Source organism: Symsagittifera roscoffensis, chromosome 3 (genome assembly GCF_963678635.1).
Source record: "Symsagittifera roscoffensis chromosome 3, txSymRosc1.1, whole genome shotgun sequence".
Classification (NCBI taxonomy): domain Eukaryota; kingdom Metazoa; phylum Xenacoelomorpha; order Acoela; family Convolutidae; genus Symsagittifera; species Symsagittifera roscoffensis.
The window spans coordinates 6,616,330-6,642,356 of record NC_087064.1 but is presented as its reverse complement, the minus strand read 5'-3'; the positions used below and the strand labels follow the sequence as shown (position 1 = coordinate 6,642,356).

General features: G+C 45.2%; 4 protein-coding genes across 6 annotated transcripts in view; 3 read left to right on the top strand and 1 right to left on the bottom strand.

Moving 5' to 3' along the window:
• Positions 1-26,027, bottom strand: part of LOC134842433 (very-long-chain (3R)-3-hydroxyacyl-CoA dehydratase hpo-8-like) — a 491,300-nt gene that overhangs the window by 308,166 nt on the left and 157,107 nt on the right. The gene's annotated exons all lie outside the window — the stretch shown is intronic.
• LOC134842430 (uncharacterized) overlaps positions 258-26,027 on the top strand; it is a 227,611-nt gene continuing 201,841 nt past the window's right edge. For both annotated transcript variants that reach the window (XM_063858768.1, XM_063858766.1), the window contains exon 1: positions 258-284. The gene's annotated coding sequence lies outside the window, so the exon portion shown is untranslated. The remainder of the gene's footprint in view (positions 285-26,027) is intronic.
• Positions 259-26,027, top strand: part of LOC134842435 (uncharacterized) — a 298,939-nt gene continuing 273,170 nt past the window's right edge. The window contains exon 1 of the mRNA XM_063858775.1: positions 259-288. The gene's annotated coding sequence lies outside the window, so the exon portion shown is untranslated. The remainder of the gene's footprint in view (positions 289-26,027) is intronic.
• LOC134842434 (uncharacterized) overlaps positions 265-26,027 on the top strand; it is a 266,691-nt gene continuing 240,928 nt past the window's right edge. Inside the window, exon 1 of the mRNA XM_063858774.1 lies at positions 265-286. The gene's annotated coding sequence lies outside the window, so the exon portion shown is untranslated. The remainder of the gene's footprint in view (positions 287-26,027) is intronic.

Sequence of the window (26,027 nt, the reverse complement as noted above, 5' to 3'; positions counted from 1 at the left end):
GAAATCGTGGCGACTCTAAAAATCCTTGGTGAGACCATATCTGGAATACGCCAATCAATCGTTAAACCCATTCCTGAAAAAAGACTAACCAGTGATTGAAAATGTTCAGCGAAGGGCAGCCAGATTAATCCCAAGCTTATGCAAATTAGCTTACTATGAAAGATTGAAAATTTCTAAGCTTCCTACCATGGAGTACAGAAGAAAACGTGGGCGTATGATAGAAGTGTACAAAAGCTTGAACTGGCTGCCCTTAGCCTAATTGTTGTGATAAACTTATTAAATAGATTTCTTTGTTCAAATTTACCGCTTGTGTGTTTTCATATCATATGCGCGCTAGGCTTTCCTCTTCTGGTTATCTTACCAAATCTCGCCGTCCCAGCCGTAGGCGAGTGAAATTTCCCTGGCGTAACTAGACGCAAGAAGGAGTGAGCTGGTGAATCGACCTCCAAATCGACGTCAGGTTGTACCACTCCTTTCTTTTTTTTCATCGCTTTTGCCTCAGCAATTTTAAACCCTAAGTGAAAGTATTCATAAATCACCCCAAAGAGCTTCCTTTCTCGCCCCAGTTGTCTGTGTTTCAGGTTGATGCCGCGATTCCAGGCAAGACGCATCCCTGAGTTCTCACAGAAACTAGTTATCGGGACTTCAAGGACCAAATATATCAAACCAGCTCTAGTAAAATCAACAATTCACTCCTACCGCGGCGCAACGCTTCATGATCTGTTTGAAACAGTTTTACAATACAGACCAAAGCGCCTAAATACAGTAACAATAGTTGCTGGATACAATGACAACAGGCTGCATCCACAAGAATTAGAACAGCAGTGGAAAAACTTGTTTAACCTCGTCACTAACAAGTTTCAGCCCAAGACACTGATCATCCCCAAAACAATTCAGAACTGTAATAATTCCGAAGTAAACCGCAAAATTTATATTAATAATCATGTGCTGTTTAATTTGATAAATAGATTTGTACACCCCCATACACTTATTGTTTCGCCTAACCTCAACCTAAATCTAACCCCTCAAATGTTCTGCCGTGATGGCATCCATTTCTCGTTCTACGGTAATGATTTCTTTACAAATTTTCTTGCAAATTTAATCTATAAATTCTCTCGCTAACTTGACACCGCCGTCCTTCCTAAAATGACTGCTCAAACACATTGCCTTATTTGTAAAAGCAGCCTGCGAGGCGGAGGTGTTCGGTGCTTCACATGCCCAGGCTACATGCATGTAAAATGCAGCGGCCTAGCCCGCAGCAGTGATCACTATGACGATTACAGTTGTCATCGCTGCACCTCCCAATTTCATTCAGCTAACGACAAGTATGAATGCAATCCCCCAACCCTAGCTACAACCACGCTCCCCCAAATGCACCCTCACCCTGCTACTGCCCCACACTCACAAAACTCAGGAGAGTCTTCCACTATAGAACCCAGAACAATACAAGACCCATGGTCAAACCCCTGTCCAGAACTCATAGAAACCACCAGGAAAATATACACCGAAGTGGTCCACTGGAAACCGGTCTTTATGATCTTGTCAAAAAATAAAGTTGGTTATAATTTTATTGAAACCCTCAATAGAACTTTGAACAGCCTAATAGAAAACAACAAAAATACCTTCGCAATGCACGCAGCAATGATTTTTCCACATTTATTACTGTGCAAAACAAAGTCCAAAACTGATGGATCTTTATCCAAAACAATAGCAAGGCGACTTAAGCAATGGCAAGACGGAGACCTGGATGGACTATATAACGAAGGAAAGGCGCTGCAAATGCGCTTGTTGAAAGGGAGTAGTAGAAAAACTGAAATTGAAGCACAACAGTTCAACAAACTAATGAATACTGGAAAAATATCAAGCGCAATTGCAAAACTAACAGACACATCTAAAGGCGTTCTTTCGCTCGACGAGATTGTCAAAGGTAAGACAGTAGATCAGACTCTCATAGAGAAACACCCACCATCTAAACCAATTGATGAGAACTATATTACACCAGTCTCAAACGAAACATTTCCTTTCGATCCATTGATATTTGATCAGATAAACAGTCAACATATCAAGAAGGCAGCGATGAGCACGCACGGACCATCTGGCCTCGATGCAAATGAATGGAGACGTATTTTAACACACTTCGGGCAACAATCAGTTGAAATTTCGAAAACAATTGCTAAAATTGCCAAAAAATTGGCCACAGAATAACTAAATCCAGAACTAATGGAACCATATAACGCATGCAGATTAATACCCTTAGATAAGAATCCAGGGTTAAGACCCATAGGCATAGGAGAAGTTATGCGTAGGATAATAGGGAGAACAATAACTAAATGCCTAAAAAACGAACTCATGTCGCTCGGTTCAAACTACCAACTCTGCCTAGGACAAAAAAGTGGCATTGAATATGCGATCCACACGCTAAGAGATCAATACAGCAAAACTTCCGCCGATGCTGTTTTACTGATAGATGCCGAAAACGCTTTCAACTCGCTGAACCGAATGCTGGCATTAAAAAACATCGAAAATACCTGCCCTTCCCTTTTAACAGCAATTAAGAACTACTACTCCAATCCATCCAAACTATTCGTTAACAAAAAAACAATCTACTCTCAAGAAGGGACAACCCAGGGGGATCCACTAGCAATGGCCATGTACGGTCTAGCCATAATACCCCTCATAAAACTTTTATCAGTAGACGATGTAACCCAGAAATGGTACGCAGACGACGGAAACGCAGTCGGTAAATTAAGCAATCTACGAACCGTCCTCGATAAAATTGTATCACTGGGTAAATTTTTCGGCTACCACATGAAAGCATCCAAATGCCAACTCATTGTCAAAGATGAAAAACTCGAAGAAGCTCAGAAAATCTTCGCAAATAGAGGAATCACTATAAAGGCAGGAGCCCGAGTGCTTGGTTCAGTTATAGGAACAGAATCTGAATGTAAAAAGTTCCTCGAATTTCAACAGAATGAGCAAATCAAAATTTTGAAAAAACTACCGAAAATTTCTAAAACCTCCCTTCAAAACGTTTATGCCTGCTATACTAAAGGAGTTCAAGAAAAGCTTTCATTTCTTGCCAGGACAACGCCTAACAATATGGAAAACTTAGAAATATGTGGAAATATTATCAAAGAACAATTATTACCTAACCTAGTCGGTAAAGACCTTTTAAACCCCCAGTTCCGTGAGATATCTTCCTTACCCCTTAAAATGGGCGGACCTAACATCAAGCTGCCGTCCGATCATGAAAGCTACCTAGAATGGTCTAAGGAAACATCATTGGTACTGGAATCTCAAGATCCTATTACAGCAGTAACACAGCAAGAAAAAATATGTACGAAAATCAAAAAATTGAAAACTGATAGAACAAATCGAAAAAAAAACAAACCTCATTAACTCCTTAAATGAAACAGATAAATACGCAATCGACCTGGCCTCTGAAGAGGGAGCCTCTAACTGGCTCAATGCTCTACCACTGAGCAGAGACAACTTCAACCTGAATAAATCAGAGTTCAGAGATGGTATTTACTTAAGATACGGATGGGAGCCAACCAAAACCCCACTCACATGTGCATGTGGTGCTGATTTCAACTTAACACATGCGCTTCACTGTGCAAAGGGTGGTTACACACACATTAGACACAATGAAATCAGAGACACATTCGCCAACCTCATGAACGAGGTTTGCCATGACGTCGAGATTGAGCCGAAACTTCAGCCGTTGCAAGGCGAAAGCTTTGTCAACAATTCAACTACAAATGAAGATGAGGCACGACTTGACATTAGGGCAAACGGACTCTGGGGTTCACGATTCAGCCGCGCTTTCTTTGATGTGAAAATATTCAACCCCCATGCCAAAACATCGCGAAAACTGCATAAGGATGCATACAAATACCACGAAACGCTGAGGAACTCCAAATATCAGCAAAGAATTTTAAACGTAGAGCAGAGTAGCTTCTGCCCGCTAATTTTTGGATGCACCGGTGGCGCTGCTCCAACAGCCACGCGGACGATGCAGCGATTGGCCGAAAAACTAAGTGAAAAAAGACAAGAAAGCTATCCAGAATCTATAAACTACATAAGAACTAAAATAAGCTTCGCGCTCCTGGGGAGCTCTATACTTTGTATAAGGGGGTGCAGATCGCTACGCAAAGTTCAATTTATCGACAACTCCATAAGCGCTATTGTAGAGGAAGGACGGCTAAGATAAATTAACATTATGACGATGCATTTAATGCTGATTTATGACTTCATTGCTGATATATATGCATTTTTATATCGCTGGTATGGCCCTATCCAGCTTGTGCACTTACCGTAACTAAACGGAAGGGCCCCTTTTGTAATTTAGTTTTTTTTTAAAAAGCTTGAACTGTCGCTACGATGTAACAGCAACTGAAAGAATGTTTACAAAAAAGAAATTCTCGTGCAATCCGTGCAAATTGATCACGCACTTGTTTACGAAGTAGTTTCTTCACTATAGCAGCCATAAACGACTGGAACTCACTACCAGAGTAATTTCCAGCGTTCAAATCAACTTGTTCAAATCGAGGCTAGATAAACACTGGAAAAACGACATGTATGATACATCCTTTCTCGAATGGCGAATTGAACGTCCACAGAAGGAGCTGATCGACAGAGGCTGAAAAGCCTATAGATGAGAAAAATACCTGTGGGCAAATCGGGATGATTGAGAAGAGTCTGCGACAACCCTCACATAAGCGATGGCGGACCTCCGACTATCCGAAGTTGATGCAGATATAGGATCTCATTTGTCTGGTGCACAAGAGATGTTAGAGAAGCCGTTTTCCAATGAGCCCCATATCCTCAAGTGCATCCATCCCGAAGTTAAGCCGAAGACAATTCCGATATTCACAGCAAAATACTCAACGATATCGATAACAATCCAAGTAATGATGATTTACAGATCAGATTGTTCACGCTCCCAAGTCGTTGTCTCGGTCAACATGACAGAGGTGTGAGTGGCAGTAGGAAGTCATTGGCTCAACTAATGAACAGCCAGTTAGAAATATTCTCCAAATAGCGCGAAATCACCATCCAAACAGCTAGGAAACGGAAGAAACCACACAAAACGTCCGCAAGCGAGAAACTAGCTAGAGCAGTATGCTCGAAGATCGACGAAGGCGGCATTATATGCTTTGTGCGCCTTTTGACATCCGATTGCGGAATAGATGACAACAATGACACGATGATGAAACTAGAAGAAAAGCAATAATCTGAACCATTTGACAGGCGTTCCTTTCAAGTTCAAACTGCGATACCTTGTCCATTACCGTGGATGACATACGGAGAGGAGTGATATCCCCCTAAACCAAACTAGCTGCTGGAACAACTGGTACTCATTAACTTTTTAAATCTCTGTTATGACGAGGCTACTTCTGTGACATTCGACCAGAATGTGAAAAATGCAATCTCTGCAGAATTCGGAATTTTAGCAGTAAGCCTTCCGGATTGGTGGTTTTTATGAACTAAGGGCGTTATTGGAACGTTTAGCCAAACGGTGAAGGCTGGAATATTCTAGTATTTTAAAATTTCAAAAATTCGAATGATGACGTCACATTTCTGAGAAATGCTGAAACGGCCATTTTAACAAAAAACGAGAGAGGAAACACAACAACAGCATTAGTTGCGCTGACGAGAACAACTTGATCGAAATTGAAGAAGTCGAAATTGAAGAAAACGACAACGAATTACAGAGAACGTTCCGAGTTGCAACTATTGTGCTGCTACAATAGTTGCAAGGCCGTTGCGAACAACGGTGAAGGGTGGAAACCAGCCTTCCGTGTTATCGTGAAATCGAACTTAAGGAGCTTGTTTCACCGGATTCAAGAATTCGGAAGGGTCTCGGGACGGAAAACTTTTATTGACTCGTGTGAACTTTTAGCATCCTGTCATGTCCTGACTTGAATTTAGTTGATATTTGGATTAGTTTTGACAAGGATGAGGTGCTAAGAGTTGGGGGGGGGGGAAGGGTTGATCCATCTTCGATGGAGATGATGATTTTTATCTACTGAACAAAAACAATAGTAATATAATGAGTAGTAGCCCTGTTTTTAGGAGTGACCTCGTGGTCTGGGGATACTGAGACCCAGCCATGAGCTCACTATTTTTGCATGTAATTCAGTTAATTTGAGCGTTCTGGTCGAAGCCGGAGAACAGTAACGTTTTTGTCGACCCGATGTTAGAAAAGACCACCGAAAAGTACTGGCTTGGTAGAGACGGTGAAAAACATGCAAAGCTCTGTTTAGACGCTAGCCAGTCGTCTTAAGACTTAGTTTTGTTATCCGTTGATATGTATCTTCCGGGCGAATGTTACTATATGTTTTTATGGCGCTCCTGGGTGTTATTCTTTCATAACATCATGACCGGCGGAACCGTTAACGAGCACTCCGCGCCGAGCGGATGCTCACATTAACGCCCTTAATAGGCCTAAACTGCCGGGGCGGAAGGGTAGTTCGGAACGCGGAAGCCTTCCGGATTACCGTGAATAGTTTTTTAACCTAGTTAAGACCGAAAATTCACGAACCAGGAAGGGTGGGGGGAATCATGAACCCCTCATCCCCTGAGTGGTTTGTGACCAAAAACACTTAAAGATATAAGCAAAACCAAACAAAAAGTAGTATAGTACCCAAGAAAAACAAAAAACATAAAAAATAACCGAAAAAACCAAAAACAGTAAAAAAGTAAAAAAATCAGTAGAAATCATCCCCCCAGACAAGATGTGATTCAACCCCCCGTTTGTTGTTGATAGATATATTGTTGTTACAGGCATTTATATCAGTCAGGATCGTTACGATCAATTTTGTGGCCCGTTTGTGAGGCTTGTACTGTAGGGTTATTTGAGCATTTAAGCACGTTAATGATAAATTGCGCTCAATCCGGAAGGGTCAGCTGATTTGCGCTCAATTCGGAAGGGTCCTGGGTGAAGACCGATCCGGCAAGCAGTACAAGGAGCAACAAGAAGGGGCTCAACGACAACAACAATCGACTGTTGGGTATCGTTAACAAGTTTTGTATCCCTTTTGGTACAAAAAGTAAGATAGTAATCTGTGGGGGGTCGACAGTGCTGCACTGTAGTGACCCTTCACCGAACTGCGAATATCCGAGTTAAGCACCTTAATTCGGATAATAAACAAACCCGGAGGGGTATAGTATTACTAATATTATTACTTATATAGCCTATATTAATAGTCTTATATCGTTTTTCAGTGAAAAACAACGAAAACAGACCGGTTTTTAGGGTCAAAATAGCGATATTTTGATCCCCCCACAAGTCGCGATTTTTGAGATATCGATATTTTTTGAAACGGAAAAAAGCGCTAAGTTAGTGTGTTACATCGTAACTGCACTACTGTAATAAGTAGAACCGGTTAACTTTAGTTCGGAAGTGGTTGGAACTAGTTTCGTACCAAAAACCAAATTTTCCCATTTTTTGATAGTAAGAAGCACTATAAAATCAGAAAATTTTTTGAAATCTTTGAGTTAGGACAGTAAAAATAGTTGTTCGGACAACGTCCACGAGTGAATCTACGAGTTTTAAAACCCGCTACCCGAAAGCCTTCCGGGTTGCAGAGAAATCGAACATAACGTGTTTGATTTGGTGGATTCATCAATCCGGAGGGGTCCAGGTAGCATAGTTTTTCGCAAATTTTTTCTACAAAAGCGTTTTAGATCGGGTTTTTTGCATTGAACTAGAAGAGTATAGGCCTTCTGAGCTCAGATCAATAATTTTTAGGTCGAAAGGACCAGATTTGCGGAAAAAGTTAGGCGGAACCTATAAGAGAGAAAATTTTTGAGTTTGGAAAAAAGACGTTTTGGTTAATAACTTTGGAACTACAGAGCATATTGAGTCAATCTTAGTACCATTAGATCAGAAATTAGCTGAACTTACTAGTAGGAAAGAGAATTACTCGAAAAAGCGAGCGAGAAAATTTTTTGAGATTGTTTTAGCAAATTACACAAATCCGGAGGGGTACACCCTTCACGTTTTATAAATTTTTCTGAAAAACCCTTATACCCCTACCAAAAGTTGATAGCGATTGAACTAAGTAACTTAGGACAGTTCTAGACAAAAAGGGAGGGCTGAAGGCACAAGACAACCATAATAGAGTCGAAATTAGGAGAGTGATAAGACCCTTCACCGTTAGTGTGAATTGTCAAATAAGTGCCTTAACTTCAATCCGGAGGGGTCTAGGAAAGGACCCTATACCCTTCCCAGTTAATTCAAACAGCATAAAAGCAACGCAGAACGTATCCGGAGGGGTATAAGCTGAAATTAAGAAAACTACGAAAAGCTACTTTGACAGAGCTAAGGGCTCCCAATCCGGAGGGGTCGAAATTTTTCAAAGTCAGAGGGGTCCGAATCCGGAGGGGTCTACTTTCCACAAAACCGGAGGGGTCCGAATCCGGAGGGGTCTTATAGTTGCTAATTCGGAGGGGTCCAAATCCGGAGGGGTCTACTATTAACTAACTCGGAGGGGTCCCAATCCGGAGGGGTCTATATTCTGACAGTCCGGAAGGGTCCTATTTGTGCCAATCCGGAGGGGTATTATTTTATTAAGGACTTAGGTAAACGAAAGAAAGACTAAAAAGCGAGAGGTATTAGGTTATTAATACACAGGCTAGGTATCAGTGACTGCACTGGTAACTTGCCTTTCAAAAAGAACCAGACTAATACAAAACAGGTCCGAACTCGGATATTTGCGACACTAAGTCTAAATTAAAAAGAGCGTGACTCATTGGTGTGGATTGAAACATAATACGTTTTTGGGAAAAGTGACTGCCCTGAGGATTTTAGTAGGTCTAGCTCGGGCAGTCCGAAGGCAGATAGGTAACACAATACTCGGTGGGTGCAATAGACGCCCACTTGAGCAAATAACTGCCTTCAAAGTTTTGTCTGTTTGGTGCAGCACCAAGCAGGGAAAGCTTTTTCTTTAAAAGACAGGTTCGACTATTGTACTGCGACCGACTAAGAGTACAAGACACATACCTTTTTTTATATATACATTCATATTGTGTCAATATATATTTTTTGTTTTTGATTTTAAATCAACCTAAACTGTGCTTGATTGGGTAGTGAGTACACTATCTTTTAAATTGACTGATAACATCATATTGTGCTAGTTTCCAGATCTTTGGACCGATAATCGGCTAGTGTGAATAAATTTTATACAAACTGTACTCTGACAACATACAGGGATTCGTGGTCACTATTTAATAGAATCTGGTGAAATTTATTGTGTTGTGTCATTATTATTGTTAATAAAACTATAAGGTCTCTAGCAATTGAGTCAAGAGTAGGCATAGGAAAGTGACAAATAAAGAATGAGTTTAGACAAGTCAAGGATACCAAAACGAGGTAATAGCTCTAGGAAATTCGTACCTGAAAAGCAAAGAAAAACGATGACCGATCCTTTTGTGGATTGGATCAAGCGATCCCGGTCTGACAAAAGGGGGACGGTTTCAGGCAGAATGGTTGAAACGAGAAGTCAGAAGACCTCAGAAGAGCGAAGAGAACTATTAGAAGTGGAGGTCAATACGGACCATACCATGAACGACAACCAGGGAGTAAATGGATTGGAAGGAAGTGGCAGAAGGCTGGCGAGTGAATCAACCCCGGTAGAACAAGGCCATGATTTTGCCACTTCCACCGGGACATTGGATCGAGAAGAGATGTCGGAACTGTCCGACATCTCAACTGAAGTAACGGCAACTAGAAGATCTCCGACAGACAACACTATGATGGCAAGCGGAACTGGGAAACAAACAACCTCATCATCGTTCTCAGAAAGAATGAAGAACACCTTCGGAAACATCTTTCCATTCAGCATGGGAGGAGGAGCAGGAAACGATGGTGAGTCCCAGGAGGAAGAGGATGAAGAGGAGCAAGGGGACTTTGGATCTCAAGTCAGCCTCAATAGTTCGATCCAGGAGAGTGAGGCACACGTCGGAAGAGAGACTGGAACCATGGACAAATTTGGTGTAGTGACAACGATAAGCAAAGAGGCAAACACACCGGGCCAGTCAAAGGACTTCGCGATTAGGACAAGTTCGGAGCCACAACCTGGAGAGAGTAGAACCAGAGGGCTTGGCAACGCGTTAATGGATCCTGAATTAAATAATGAAAAGACGTTGAAGCAGAGAGTCAAGGCCCGGATCTCGACAAGCACGAAGTTACCTGGGACCGACAGGGTTACACCACCACTAGTGACGCCACTCATGGATAACGGGGCAGCACTAGAGGAAGCCTTAAACAACATAGTGGGCAGTTTAGGAGAACAAAATGAACAGATGTCGATAAGGATGAGTGAACTAGAAAGAGCAGTTCACATTGAAAGAGAAAGTCTGCGGGAAGAAATAAACCGCAACAGACAAGAAGTTGGCAGAAGCGAAAAACGCTTGAAAGAAAGAACGGACGAACATATGACGAGGAACTTGTCGCGAATGACAAGAGAGGCGGAACAGAGGGAGTTACGCTTAAGAGCCGACATGGAGAAGTTAAGAATTCAGCAAGAGCAGTCTCTTGGGTCTCTTGACACAAAGATTGACGCGATGATGGAGAGGCGAACTCAGGCTATCATGGATAGGTTGGACGGGCTACTAAGCAGCAAGAGTGGACCAAAACAAGGAGAGCCGAACTCGGGAGGTCCCAGCAGGGAACCGAGGGTGAACTTCAATGAACATCAAAGGAGGAAGACGTATGGATCCACTAGAGGCAGGTGCAGTTCATCAGGCTATGCCACAAGGGGTAATACAGCATGGGGCCCGAACAGTAGAGCAAGTTCAACGGGGAACAGACAAACCTCGAACGAACGACCAACGCAAAGCACACATGCGACTGGGAGAAGCGATTCTGGCAACATGGGGCATAGAAGCCCGAGGAGGAGTCATATGGGCCAAGCGGGAAACGCTCATGGTGATTCGGATTGCATGGAAGCACCGCACACAGAGCCTTCGACAAGGTGTGAGGACACTCAAGCGGGACACTCAAGGGATGCTACGGCAATGACCCCTGAACAGGTCTTTAGAGACATTCCTGACGAGGTTATCAAGAAGCAATGAACGCAGTGAGAAGTCCAGAAGAGTCTTTAAGAAACCAAGATGCTACAAAGACGAATCTGATGGCTGTATTGATACCTGGATAGAGGTAATGAAGCTGCATTTCGAGGAAGAGGACTTGTCGGAGAGACAGGAATGCAGCGCGCTCACCAGCAACTTAGAAGGGACAGCCCTGAACTGTGTCATGGCCAAGAAACAGTATCAACGTGACACTGCTGAGAAAATCTTCGAAATCTTGTTAAACCGTTTCGGATCAGGGGTGCAGGGGCACCAGGCGATGATGCACTTCGAGAAACGGAGGCAACGAGAAGATGAAACAATAGACAAGTTTCTCGATGATTTGGAAATGCTGAGAAGACGCAGCCAACCGGATGAGTCAAACCGAAGGATGAACCTGGCCGTAGCCTCAAAATTCATCGATGGTGTGAAAAATGATGAACTTCGTACGATGCTAGCAACGCATTACACACCACTATCAACTAATGCGCCAACACCGGAGGAGTTGAGGCTCAAATCAAAAGAGTATCTTTTGTTGAAACCTCCTTCGAGATCTGGATATTACAAGAACAATTATGGCAATTTTAACAACGGACCAGCAAACCAAGGGAACAATTGGTACAAACCGAGGGATGATATGGACAAGAGACGTTCTTGTGCTAATTGCAGTTCAACAGACCATCATGTGTCAGCATGCCCAGCTTACAAACAAGGCATGAAAGCAATAGGCTTTAGCCTCGAGGACGAAGATGCGTCAGAGTTGGATCATGAGGATTTCATGAGAGGAGTAATTGCGAAATTCGGCCCGAGGTGTTTCTTTTGTAACTTGGAAGGTCATTTTAAATCAGATTGTCCGCAATTCTGGGATGCAGTGGCAGACATCAAGCATCCAAGACATGAAGAAGCTTTGTCAGGAGTGAAAGCCAGCAAGGCTCGACTTTTGAGTGAAGCGGAGGCACGCAGAAAGGATAAACCTCAAGAGCTGGTGGCAAAGAAGATGCAAGCGGTAACAGAGGAAGCACGTGAACCGGAACCAGCAACTGCGGCCGATGACTTCAAAATCGATTATAGGGCAGCTGCGAGGGATGCTATAAATAGAGTACAACAGGAACTAGTGACGAAAGAGATTGAGCAAAAGGTGAAACTCGAGCTGGAGAATGAAAAATTACAGGAGCAACTGAACGCCTTTGAAGCAACGGAAGTTGAAGAGGCAAAAGCACCAAGCAGCTTGAGCATGAAACTTAATGTTATCTCTGGTCAGAGGTTCGGTATGGCACCGCAAGGAAGTAAAATACAGTCGATAATCTCGGTGGCAGGGCATCAGGTAATCAGAAATCTGAGTGAACCGTCTGAGTTCACTTTGATGCATTTGGACACATATGCAGACTATCTGAGGCAGATGGAGCCACGCACCGAGTCAAGGGCTGTGAGGGCACTACTAACGACGGGTGGCCCTCGCATGAAGAAACTTCATGGACGCTACCTAGAAGTCTACGGGCCGTATCAAGTGATGCTGAACGTGGATGGGATCAGTATCTACACCAGCACTTATGTAACAACAGATGATGACCAAATAGGGCAGATCTATTTGGGTGAAGAGGAACTCAAAGTCCGCAGGATAGGCCATGACGCCATGATGGAACAAGACGCCGTACACATTGGATATGAAGCAGATGTGACAGCACACCTGCTCGATACCAACGGAACAAAAATCGGAGTCACAGGGCTTCTGGACACAGGAGCGGTGGTGAGTGTGATGCCGATAAAAACTTGGGAAAGAATGGGCTTCACACGGGAAGATCTGATTCCTACGAACCTCCGACTGGCCGCCGCAAATCGAGGAGCCATCTACGTAGCCGGAAGAACACCGATAACGGTCCTTCACATGGGAGGACGAGACCTTTGGATGAGCTTCCTGGTGGTAGAGAATCTGGACGACGCCGACCAATTCATCTTGGGCAGAGATTTTGTCAGGAATTTTGACGTGATGATTGACTTGAACAACGGTCTAATACGGATTAGAAACCCGGACCGAAAGTATGTTAAGAGACCAATTAATAGGATAATAACAGATGAAAATAAGGTACCAGTTTTTTTGGATAGAAAAGTAAAGTTACAACCAGGACAAGCTGTAGTAGCAATTTTTAGAATGAGAAATTTAAATTCGTTAAGTGATAGCAAACAGGTTTGCTTAGTACCGAATCCAAATAGTCAGAGTTCGGTGATTTTAGGCCGGAGCTTCTCGGTAACGCGAAACGGACTGTGTGTCAGTGTGTTGTTGAACACACTGGACACCACGGTTTCAATCCAGCGTGGAAAGAAGCTTGGCTACGCCTTGCCGATGAGGACCGACTATGAGGAGACACAAAACTTGAAGAAACATAATGTGAAAGACTGTCCTTATCATGCAAATAAAGATAAAATCTTAAAGAGAATTAATGAATTAAAATCTATTCATAAATTGTTTTCAATGAAATCCGAAACGGACGACGGCTTATCAAGCTGCTCGAATTTTCCGGAACGCCCCTCGTCATACGAACTAGAATCTGACAAACCGGTTTTGCCAGAGATAGAACATTTGAAAGGAAAAATAGGTGAGGGAGATTTCGAAAAATTGCGGGACCTCCTAGATCGGAACGCCGAAGTATTTTCAAAACATAAGGCGGACATCGGTTGCTGTAATTTCGTCGAACACGAAATCGAACTAGAAGAGGGCGCCGTTCCCCATAGGGAAGGCGCAAGGCGAATGACGCCACATAAATCGGAAGCGTGCCGAGCGGAAATAGAAATGTTGCTTGAATACGACATGATAGAACCCTCGAAATCGCCGTGGGCTTGCGGGGTAGTCATGGCGAAAAAGAAAGGGGGGCAGCTTAGATTTTGTTGCGACTTTCGTTACTTGAACGCGGTAACGATTAAAGATGCGTACCCGATACCGCGAATAGACGAGAGCCTATCTAAACTTGGTGATGCAAAGTTCTTGGGTTCTGCCTTCTGGCAGGTTCCTCTGCGAAAGAAGGACAGAGAGAAAACCGGATTCGCGTGCGAATTGGGGTTGTACCAGTGGAAGAGGATGCCCTTCGGCTTGTGCAATGCAACAGCAACTTTTCAAAGGCTGATGGCTCAGGCTTTGACAGGAGTGACCAAAAAGTACGGGAATCTCTTGATGTGCTACGTGGATGACGTAGTCATAGCGACACCAACCCTGGAGGATCACATTGATCGACTCGATGAGGTCTTCGGATGTATGAAAAGAGCAGGCTTGAAATGCAAACCATCGAAATGTGAAATCCTTAGGGATTCGATCAAGTACCTAGGAAGAATGGTGGACAGGCATGGTGTGAGGCCAGATCCGGAAGCAGTAGAAGCAGTGATGACATGGAAAGCTCCAAGAACGGACACACAGCTCATGAGCTTCCTAGGGTTTGCCAATTACTACCGAGAATTCATAAAAGGATACGCGGACAAGGTTTACCCGATGCAGAAGCTGATGCGCAACAAAGGGAAAAAGTTCGAATGGAACGATGAGGCACAGGTTGCCTTCGAGAACATAAAGCGGGAACTGTGCGAAGCGCCAGTGCTGGGCATGCCTACAGAAAAGGGCATGTATGTTCTCGACACAGACGCATCGGTGGTGGCCATCTCAGGAATATTGCATCAAGAGCAAGAATGGAACGGAAGAACAGTTCTCCGTCCCATTGCATACGGCAGCAAAGTCTTGAGTGACACAGAGATGAAATATGGCGCACCAAAAGCAGAAATGTTTGCAGTAGTCACCTTCGTGGAGAAGTACCGTGCATACTTGGGGAGCGCTCCCTTCAAGTTACGCGTGGACAACAGAGCGTTATCCTGGTTGAAGACCTACTCGATGGATCAGAGTTATATTGGTAGATGGATAGTAAGACTGGATGGCTACCATATGATAATCGAACATAGGATGCGTGATAAACACCAGAATGCTGACAGCCTCAGTAAGAAAACTGAGTTCTATGAAAGATTGGAGCAGAAGCAGGCCAATCAGGCGGAAGTAAAGGAGGGATTCTCGTTTCTGGACAAAGAAACTTATGAAGCGCTTCCCTTAACGAGATGGTTGGATAAGTCTGGACATCCAATTCCAGGGCATCCTGAGTTACCTGTAGAGAAAGCAGCCGAGATAAAGATCCTGTCAAGGGAGGATCCGGTCCCCTTGGATCTGTTGCTGCGCTCGAACCTGGTCCAGCAAGAACTCTCTCGCATGAATATAAACAGCCTCTCATTATTGGATAAAACGGTGCAAGTCACACCCCAAGTGATGCGGATGCTGGGTGGATTGTTAGAAAGAGAAGTGACCAGAGATAACCCCGAGTGGACAGCAGCAGTGACATCGCTAACAGTCAGTGAGAAGGTCAAGATCATGCCTTCCAGACAACAACACGAAGAGAACGAGAGGGATTGTAGGACAATAATTCAGCAACTAGTATCCTCAATACCCCAAGAGATTTTAACCAGTACTTCTTACGGACAGAAAGGACAGGAGAGCGGCAAGCAAAAGAAAACTGTCACCTTTGTAGACCGGGATAAAGAGGGTGAAGTTGTAAAACAAAATCTGCTGCAAGATTATTTGTCCGGGGAGAAGGATAAGGAGAAAAACCAGCGATCACAAGATCAACACCCGGGACAAGTGAATTTGTCCGGGGAGTCCGAGATAGACGAGAAAATTCCTGATGAGAAACAGGACCTAGAGAACAAGGTTTTGTCCGGGGAGTTCAGATGGATGCGAAGGAAATACAGACATGATCTAGGGGAACGTGCAGTCTCCAGCACAACACCTTTGACGGGTGATGATTCCCGAAACTCAGGAATGGATACCTATTCCGACAGGAATTCGACCTCGGGATCAGAACTGTCAGAACTAGCGATACACACGCTACTAGTGGAAACTCGGGCAAGGGACCTGGACAGAGAAGTGTACCAGGATCCTGACAGTGATCGCTACCTAATACCAAGCGAAAGAGTCTTTGACAACGCAGCGGATGACTTAGAAACAATAGCAGTATCGAAACGTTCGATGAGCTTATTGCCACAGAAAGAGGCAGTCAGGACTGATCTTCAACCGTTTCAGCAAGAAACACAACCGTTGGCGAAGATTTGGTGCGTTAAGATGGAAGAAGACACACATCAGCCCAACGAGCTGAATAGTCAGATGAGGGTCATGAAGACGTACTTGAAGGCGAGATACAGACTCTCGGATCTTCTAAGGGCGCAGAGAAATGATCGCATGACAAGCAACCTAAAAAGGTGGATAGAAAACGGTGCACCTGACAAAGGTGACCTGGAAGAAGACAGCTATAGGATCCTGAGACAATACTTCATGCAGAAGGAGGGGAGATTATATCTGAACAAGGACGGGATCGTGGCTTGCAGGAGAAGAGAAGAAGACAAGGTCTTATACAAATATAACGCGATAGTGTTGCCGCAACTCTATCAGACAGAACTATTATTCAGGTCGCATGATCAGATGGGCCATCAAGGGATCGACAAAGTGTATCAGAGGATCCTGAAGCGCTTTGAGTGGCCTGGGATGAAAAAGGCATGCGAGAAATGGGTGACAGCATGTCTGTCATGCCAACAGGTCAAGGATCCTAGGAAGTTGCGATTTCCTTTACAATCGATTGAGTCGTCTGAATTCAACGAGGTGGTGCAGATAGATCACCAGAAGATATGCATGACAGACAGCGGTTACAACCAAGTCTTGGTCATGATAGATCACTTCACGAAGTATGCAGAGGCCGTGCCCTGCATAACTGCCTCGGCGGAAGAGACATGCGACCACCTGATCAACACGTGGATAGCAAGACATGGTTGTCCGATGACGTTTCAATCGGATAATGGAACAGCTTTCGTAGGAGAGCTTACGAAAGAGCTTATGAGACGCTCACAGGTCGCTCAGGCTCACTCCACGACATACCACCCTCAAACGAATGGTTTAGTGGAAAGACAGAATAGGACGTTAGTGTCGATGCTGAGAGTATATTGTTCCAGGTAGATGACCGATTGGGACAGATACCTACCACAGGTGATGGGAGCTTATAATAGCACGCAACACTCCACCACTGGAGTTAGTCCACACATGATGCTAACTGGACACGAAAAGTCTTTACCCTTAACCTTCTTCTACCCAGAATATGAGGGAAAGAAAACATCCCCACAGGTTTACGTGAGGGATGTGATCAAACGCCAACAGGAGTTGAACGATTTGTGTAGACGAAACACTCAGCAGGCACAGGCAAGGCAGAGGAAAAGATTCGACAAGAAAGCAGCTGGTGCAAAGGCTTACTCGGTGGGAGACTACGTATGGGTATTTCAGAACGTTATACCACCGAAAGGGACAAAGAAGCTTCTAAAGAAATGGAGGGGACCCTTCATGATTACAGAGGTGCACCAAGAGGGACGCTTTTATAGACTGAGTACTGGCCGAGCCGCCCACTACGAAAACATCAAGCCACACAATCCATCGACAGAAGACTGGTGTATACCTGCAGACATGGAAAAAGGGGATTATCTAATGACGGATCCTGCCTGTGAGGTCAATGAAAAAGGCACCAGGCAGAAGAACGATGGAAACGAAATCGTAGAGGATGGTACAGATACACCGCTGGACCTGGATCCAAACGAACGGATCGAAGCGGACGATGAAACCTTACCCTACGCAGAGGAAGATTGGCAGGATCCCGAACAGACAGAGGTTCCCAAGAACTTCGAACCGGACCTTCCGTTAACGATGCAGACTCGTCAGAAGGACGGGACGAGACCAAGAAAGAAATACAATCCTTACGGTGACGACTTTGTAGTGGATAGGATAGATCTAAAGAAAATAGTGGAGGAAGTAGTGGGTTTAGAAGAAATAACTGTGTCACAAGACATTGACATAGTCGATGATCATAACGATGAGTGGGTTGACGACTGGTCGAAACCCGAGGTAGAATTTGACGATGAGCAACAGCAGTCATATGAACAAGACCAGACGAACCTGCGTGTCTTAGAGTGGCTGAACGAAATGACATCAGACCCTAAAGAGACCAGCGTTACGATTCAAGACGTAGATCGTGAAAGCGCGAAATACGTTAAGACCGAACGAGATGATCCTTCCTGGGCTGCCCAGGAAGGACAACTTCTCATTCCAGCTTCTAACCTTGACTTAATACCCGGTATGCGATCGACGGGGACGCCGATGGATATTTTTGTCCGGGGAGTGGGGGTAGGACTTACCCACACTGAAAACTGGATAATAAAAAAATTAAGAATAGCAAGGGAAACAGGAGACTTAGAAGCAGAAACAGGCGAAGAACCTAAGAAACCTGATATAGGCAGGGTAGTTGAGTCATATTTTAATTTACCAAATGAATATTCTAGTAACATAATACTAACAGACAGTGATTATATACTCACAAACAGAACATGTGCGGTAGCAATCACCGCAGACATGAGTTTTAGGACGGCGCTAGCGGCAGATTTTAAGAGGGAATATAAAAACGTGGAATTCCTTTGGAAGCAGAGACCAGGGATAGGGGGCGTAGCAGCCTTACCTCCGGTGGTGTCGCAGATACCGGGAAAGTACTTATGCTTCTTGGTAACGAGGGCGACAGAAAAGCAGCACGTGTACCCAGAAAACCTAGTCTTGTCTTTGACGAGGCTGAGGGACTTCCTTGTGGAAATGGACGTGAAGGAGCTCTCGCTTCCAGTGTACGATCCAAATAGAGGAAGACTGCATCCTCGGGAATTGTACGCGCTTGTACACGTGATATTCTCTGATACGAACATACAAGTGTATCTACATAAGAAATATTACTTAAGTATAGGCTGAGTGATGTGCGAGAGGGTGTTAGGCCAAAGACCAAGTTGCAGGTAATATGTGTTATGTTATGTTATGTTATGTTATGTTATGTCTTAGGTTATTAAGATCATGGGTAAGTAGGGGTTAGTGACCATGAACAACTAATGACGATCTTAGGAATAGATCCAAAGTTTGGACTGTCCAATCTTAGGTCGAATTCCAAAATTTTAGAAACCAATTGATTTTAATAAATTTTAGGATAAATATCTTGTTATCTGAACTGTCTTTAAGCAAATTTTAACGATATATGTTAAGGTGAAACTGACAGGTGTGACAGTCGTGATTCCTTTTCTAGATCCTGATTGATCATTTAAATTACTCACTTGAGTCAAAGAATCGAATCAAACTTGAAAAGAATAGAATGGACAACTTCAACCTGGATGAATTGATGGACCTGGCAGAGGCATATGTAGGACCGATGGTAGATGCGATCTATCGTCGGCTGATCGAACGAGACTTCGCTCTGGAGGACCCAGAGGTGGTCATGTTGCTGACCGCCCTGATCAACATCTTGGGGCACGACAACCGTGGGGACCGCCCCACGGAAGTCCTGTTGATGGCAGCATATGGAGAAAGAGGAGTACTAGACCGCCCGAACATGAGAGTGATGAGGTGGAGAAACGGGGCTCTCTCAGGGAGTGACTTGGCGAATGAGCCTGGATGGGGAAGTTCTAGGACTTACCAACCAGGTGAGATGCCAATGCCCTCTAAGCCTAAACCTGGGCTGACGAGAATGCATCGGGAGATGAACAGCGAGGCGACCTCGTCTGGTTCACCACTGAGAGCAGCTGTGCCACCAAAAAGGGCGAAAGTAACACAGAAGGTTCAGACGAACCAAACCATACAAGATCTGGACGAGATGAACGATCAGCTGAGAAGTACGAAGAAGGAGTTAGACGATATGACGAAGACCATGCTGGCGATGGAGGAAGACCGGGACATGTGGAGAAAGTTGTTTGAAGACTGCAACAAAAAACAGGGTCAAGAGATCGAACGCTTAAGGCAGGAATACAAAGAGCGATCGGAACAGACGGCGTTGACGACGTCCATTGAGAAAGTGATACCTGCAAGGGATATTCCTCGTGGGCAGTCCCCGATGGAGCTCTTGACGCCTCGAGAAATGAGTCAAAAAACGGAGACACGACTTCCAGCAGAGACGAACCGAGTAACAATCCCGGATCCTAGTGACACCTTGGGTGACCCCGTCGTAGAACAGACAGTGAGGAAACTGATAGAGACAGCTGGACGACTGGTCGCTAACAAGAATGCGCCAGGTTCCGGGGTGACTGCACCCTATGGAACGATTGACGATACGGGCAGAGTACAACTCTCCCAGACAGTAATCAGACAAGGGATGAGTAACGTGACACCACTCATGGGGAACTCGAGAATCCCAGAGATGAAAGTAAGGAAGATGCCAGCGAAGAAAGTGTCTCGTGTAATAGACGTGCAGAAGAATAATCAATTGAAGTATAATTTCACGGGAGTGCCGGAGACAGATCCGAGGGCCTGCTTCAATCGAGCTACCTGGAGCCCGGCTGTGAACCTGCAGCAACCACCAATCGGGACATCTCACCTGATATTGGGAGACAGCTTAGTCAGAGTGCTGTCGAATTTGAGGACCTCATGGGTCACCACGGTTATGGCCTTTGGAGGCGCGACGATTGCCCAATTATATCGCATGGTGGAGCTGATGAATCCAGGGAAGATACCCAATGTGATATTCTTAGTTGGGACGAATGATATCTCCAGAGGATCAGATGAGCAGGAAGCACTGTGGGAATCAATGATGGTGTGTTTGTTCACTACTCTCTGGCAGAAGTTCAGTTGCGCGGTACTGACCGTTTGCTCGGTGCCAATGAACTCAAGAAGCCTGACAGCATCAGGAAGAAGGCACAACGAGGGGGTCATGAGATGGAACAACATCTTGAGAAACCTAGCAAATCGAAATGCCGGAAGAATGATCCTCATGGACATTGAACATGAATTGAGAGCCATGGATCAAGCCAGACTGACCACAGATGGCATCCACTTCGACAGTGTCGAAGGACAAGCTTGGTTGAATCGAGTCTTCCAAGAACGGTTGGATGAGCTGGAAGCAGAACTCTTTGACACAGGACTGCTGAAGGAAGAGGGAACGGTGAGTGATACGGTGATCACCACCTTTGTGCCTCCTAACCTGGAAACACGCTTGGGTACGGTCCCAGCCGTCACAAATTACCGGCAACAAAGCTCCAGTGAACCAGGTCGAAGAACAGACGTACAGGATCGGTTGGGAGAAGCACCGATGAGGAGGACAATTCATCCTAGGAGAAGGATAGGACCTGTCAACCAACCAATCGAAGAAGTAGCAGGCAATTCTAGATCGGACACTAGATCGGAGACGACGAGTACCAGTCGAGAGGAGAGACCGAGCAGAGGCTCATTGATGTGGTCGCGATCCATACCGTCTCCTTGGCATATATACAAAGACGAACTAATGAAGCTGGACCTACAGAGAGTGAGCTTCATCGAAGATGCAAGGAGGATGCTGAATGGAGCGACGCTATCCGTCAGCAGATTGTACTCGATAACCGGCGTAGACTGGTTGATAGCCGCTAGCATAAATTTCAGCTCCACGACGGCCTTGAGATTTGCCGACTTGGAGGGACTGCCCTCCAACAACACAATGGGACCTGTGAATGCAAGACCGTTGCAAGATGTGAGATTGAACCATGATGAGACAGGCAGATTCCTGAGGCGAGAGCGCCGATTGGACCAGGAAGATTCCTGACGGCGAGAGCGCCGATTGGACATTACGTGAAGATATTTAGGCAATTGACGACACCACCTGGTCATGTGAAGGAGAGGAGAGGATGTACCCAAAACTAGTGAACCAAGATGGTGATGCCCAGAGATATGGCGGATTGACAGCGATAAAGAAAGATGAGACCATCTTCGCCGCCTACGACAAAGCAGAGATGAGAAAGGCCAAAATCATGGTAGTAGCGAATTCAGAGTTCGTGTACACCTATAAGTCTTTGTTTTGGCCGGACGTCATAATGCTGGCCGCAGTTGACCTAGACCTATTGCAATCAGTGTCATTGGCTATAGGGGTACAAAGGCAGACAGAAATGAACCCGATAACGATTGTGTTTGCTGGCATCAATGACCATCTGCACAGTAGAGGTTTTCTGAGCAGGCTCAGAGATTCTGCAACAGCAGAAAACGCAGTATGGCCAGCGATAAAAGACATCCTGGAGTCGATGGGTGAAGTGGTGGACGCGACGAAGGAGGGATCATTCAATAAAGTGACGTTGAGAGTAGTATTTGCGTTGTCTCCGGGATATGCACATCTCCCGGATGGACTGAAATTTGTGTATGCAATAGTAGCCTTACTTTCGGAGGGAAAGTATGATGTGATCATATCAGCCCCGAATCGCATGATAGAAACGGAGAACCTGAGGCCACTTAAGGCTGAACTGCCTGCAGTATGGTCAGATATCTCAAATGCGATGAGAGGGTTCAAGGACCACGCGCTACACATGTTAGTGTTGGACGAAATGCTGGGGTTGGAACTGTCCAACTTCAGTCGGCAACTCAAACTGAAACCAGGAATAGATGACGACAATCGAGTGATCACGGCAATGTCCAACGACTTGTGGTTCCGAGCAATGGAAGTGGCGAGTGAAGACACGAGAAGAAAGAATTCACTGGAGACGAGAGCTCATCTGGAAGCGATGGTGCTGAGAACCAAGCCGGAAGCAAACCAGTGGCTACACCTGAATCCTAGAGTAGCGGCATTGGGTGCAGATGCTTTTCAGCAAGGCCCAGTAATGATCACTAAGATACACGCTTACTTGTTGAAGGAGGTGAACCTGGCGGAAAATGCCGGAGAAAAGACAGCTGAGTTCGTGAACAGAATGTGTCAGATTACTCTGGAAACCTTCTGGACCCAGGAAGTGAAGGGACAGGAGGGATTTGAAAGGACAGACAGCATGCTAGAAGGGTTGGGAGCCGGATGGACCGCGTCCTTCTTGGCAAAAGTTTACCCGAAAGTCTCGCACTATTTGATAAAGGAATTCCTCCAAGCAGTAGTGAAAGTATCGATAGTGGAATTAATAGCCTTGTTCGTGACGTTCGGAGCGGAGAATTTCGTAAAAAGACCGGCGATACTGCTTACGGATGGAATACAGAACCTGCGACTAGATGGACTTCTGACATTGATCGCAATAACCCACGGAAACTTGGGAGGACTGATGAAACTGGCACGTTGTCCAGAGCAGATGAAAGAGAGAGTGAGGAATCTGGATATGAAGAAATCCACGGACTCGTGGAACAAAATAAGAGACCTGAGACACACTCTTATCCAGTATCTCTTGCAGCAAAATCGCTTTGGAACCGGAGAAGACGAGACAATTGAAAGAGAGGAAGATGTTAGACGACATGTTGGAGGCATGCCGCTATTAACAGATTTGAGCTTAGCTATGAGAATCGATCCCTTGGCGCTGATCAGAGGAGTCACGGAGTTCGTGACAGTGATCTATGGACCAGCAGTCACCTTTGCGTTCCCTGACGTTAAAGTGGAAGCATATAGGAGGTCGGTGCTGCACCTGAACCTCATATCGGCAGTGGACGGTAGTACACTGAACTGGTGTGAACAGCACGCATTGCGAGAGCTCATGAGTGAAGATCTGTTATTTGCGAAAATATCGGAGCCAGAGATGACAGTCATCAATTTTGACTATCACTTCTGTGACCGCATGGGAGAAGTAGAAAGAGGGCACATCGAGGTGTTTCCAAAGCTTTGGAATCTGAGGCCCTATGATAAAACGAATGGTGAAATGACCAGAGTGCCTCGTCTCACAGCAGCCTATCACAAAGTGAGAGAAGAGACGAAGGACTGGGGCGATTACGAGAAGCTACCGGAGGCAATCCCTGAATTCCCTCTGATAAGAAGGATGCTGCTCGGAGCAGTCTCCGTAGTACAAACTCCTAGATTGAAAGCATTCGAAACCAATGAAAGGAGAGTAGGGAATTTCTCGGTGACGATGGATCCATGCTTCGTGGGGAGAAATGCCGCCGTGTTACAGTACACACGATTTGCGTACACGGATCAAGCGACGAGAAGGCGAATAAGCAACGCCGCTACTCCCAAGCCTGGAAGATTTGATGAGGAATGGAAGGGACTAGGCTTAGCTCCGATGAGAATGAGAGGCAGGACAGAATTGCCTGAAGCCTCATTGATCCTGACCAGTGTGAGGAAGGAGATGAAAGTTGGAGGAGTATTGCAGACGAGAACTTTCCTAGCACCCTTCGGCTGCGAAGAAATCAAAGTGGTCCATGGAGAAGAGAAAGATAAATCGGCCGGTACATTGCTCATACCGAGATTCCATGAAGAAGCCGACAATGACGAACAAGGACCATCGAACTCGAATAAGGATAAGTCAGAAGGAGATGACGGACAGGGTGGAAGCCGTCGGACTGAAGAACCCATGCAACTAGATCAAGCTGGTGGGGAAGACGACAGGGCATCGACAGGAGGAACATCCAGCCTGGATTTCAATATCTTCAGTGATCTTGAGAATAATGCAGACACGTTGGAAACGACTGAGCCAGCGGATGAAGGCATCTCGACACTGGAACCTCCGTCAGCCTTTGAGGAAATGAAACGGAATTTGCCGGAGAGCAGCTCTCCTGGCAATTCAAGAAATAACGACCAGAGAATCCTCATGGAATCACCTAGGAGGAGAAGAATAGAGGCCTCAGCCAGAGTACCTTTCTTGGGAACGCTGCCCGAAGAAGAATGGGAAGTACATCACCGAGACCACGAGAGTAGGACGGGATGTACTCTGGACAGAGTGGCGTTCATGGAAGAAGTCTGGACCGTGATTCAGAGCTATGGGACCCAGTCCATCCTCAAAACAGGTCTCAATCAACCCTTGATGAGAGAAGTACTTGACAAGCTTGATGAGTGTGAAGGGAGACTGAGTGAGTTATTGATCGACTCAGCCACTGATGAGAGTGAAGCGAATTCTCCCATCAAGATGACACGGCAAGACGATGAAGGAGAGGTGGTGTACCTGTCAAGGACCAGGAGAGGAACGATGCAATCGAAAATGGTGATTGATAAAATCAATGCGATGAAAATGAAGTTAGGCAGCAGAGTGATGCCGAGGAGAATTGGAAAGACAAAAGTGGATTCAGAAATATCGATGAAAGCTGGTAACTCAGCGAAAAGGAAGCGAGTCGAAGAAGTCATGGATTTGGGGCAAGGTGATTATCAATTGTCTGGCACAGATAGAATATTAACTGATATAGCGATGGTGCCACCCATTCTCATGGCAGGGATAAAGTCAACCGGTTATAAATCCAAAAGGAGTGACCGCACTCTGACTGGAGCAACTTTAGAAATGGAAATACTCAGTCAATGTGGAGAGAGCAAAATGAGGGACTTCAAACCATCTCCTATGAATCATGGAAAGGGAAGTGTTGCAGGACAACTAACACCAGTGGAATACAACAGACTAACAGTGTCTGAGACAGTGTCGATAGATGAACCCACCGGTGGATACATGGAGATGTTGGAATACCGAAACTCGGCTAGAGGGTATGTAATGGCCCTGGAAGAAGAAAAAGCCATAGAGGGTTATCTGGAAACAATGTTGCAAGGCACCACCCTCAAGCAGAAGGCGTATGGAACTTTGGCGTCGTCTGACGTACAGGCGGAAACGATCGAGCAGTTAGTGAGCCTTCCATGGAAAGCAGTAGTGTTGAGGTATTTCGAAGAAGAAATGAGGACTACGCCAAGGATACATGCTCTCGTGGCAGTACCTTACGTAAGGACAGAGTTACAACTCAGGCTCGCCTGGTGCATGATGGGACTGACTCGCGAAGAATATGACTCAGAGGAAAGAAAAAGGTCAAAAGAAGAAAAGGTGTTCCTTATGACGAATCTGAGGGATCTGATAGTCCAGGAGGGAGCAGCAGTAGCGTGTGCGAAGCGGAGAGATGCTCTCTGTTTCATTAGATTCCTGATAGAGCAGATTTCAGTACCTGCATTAAACACTTGTGTTAAAATGTTGAGGGAAGGCGATGA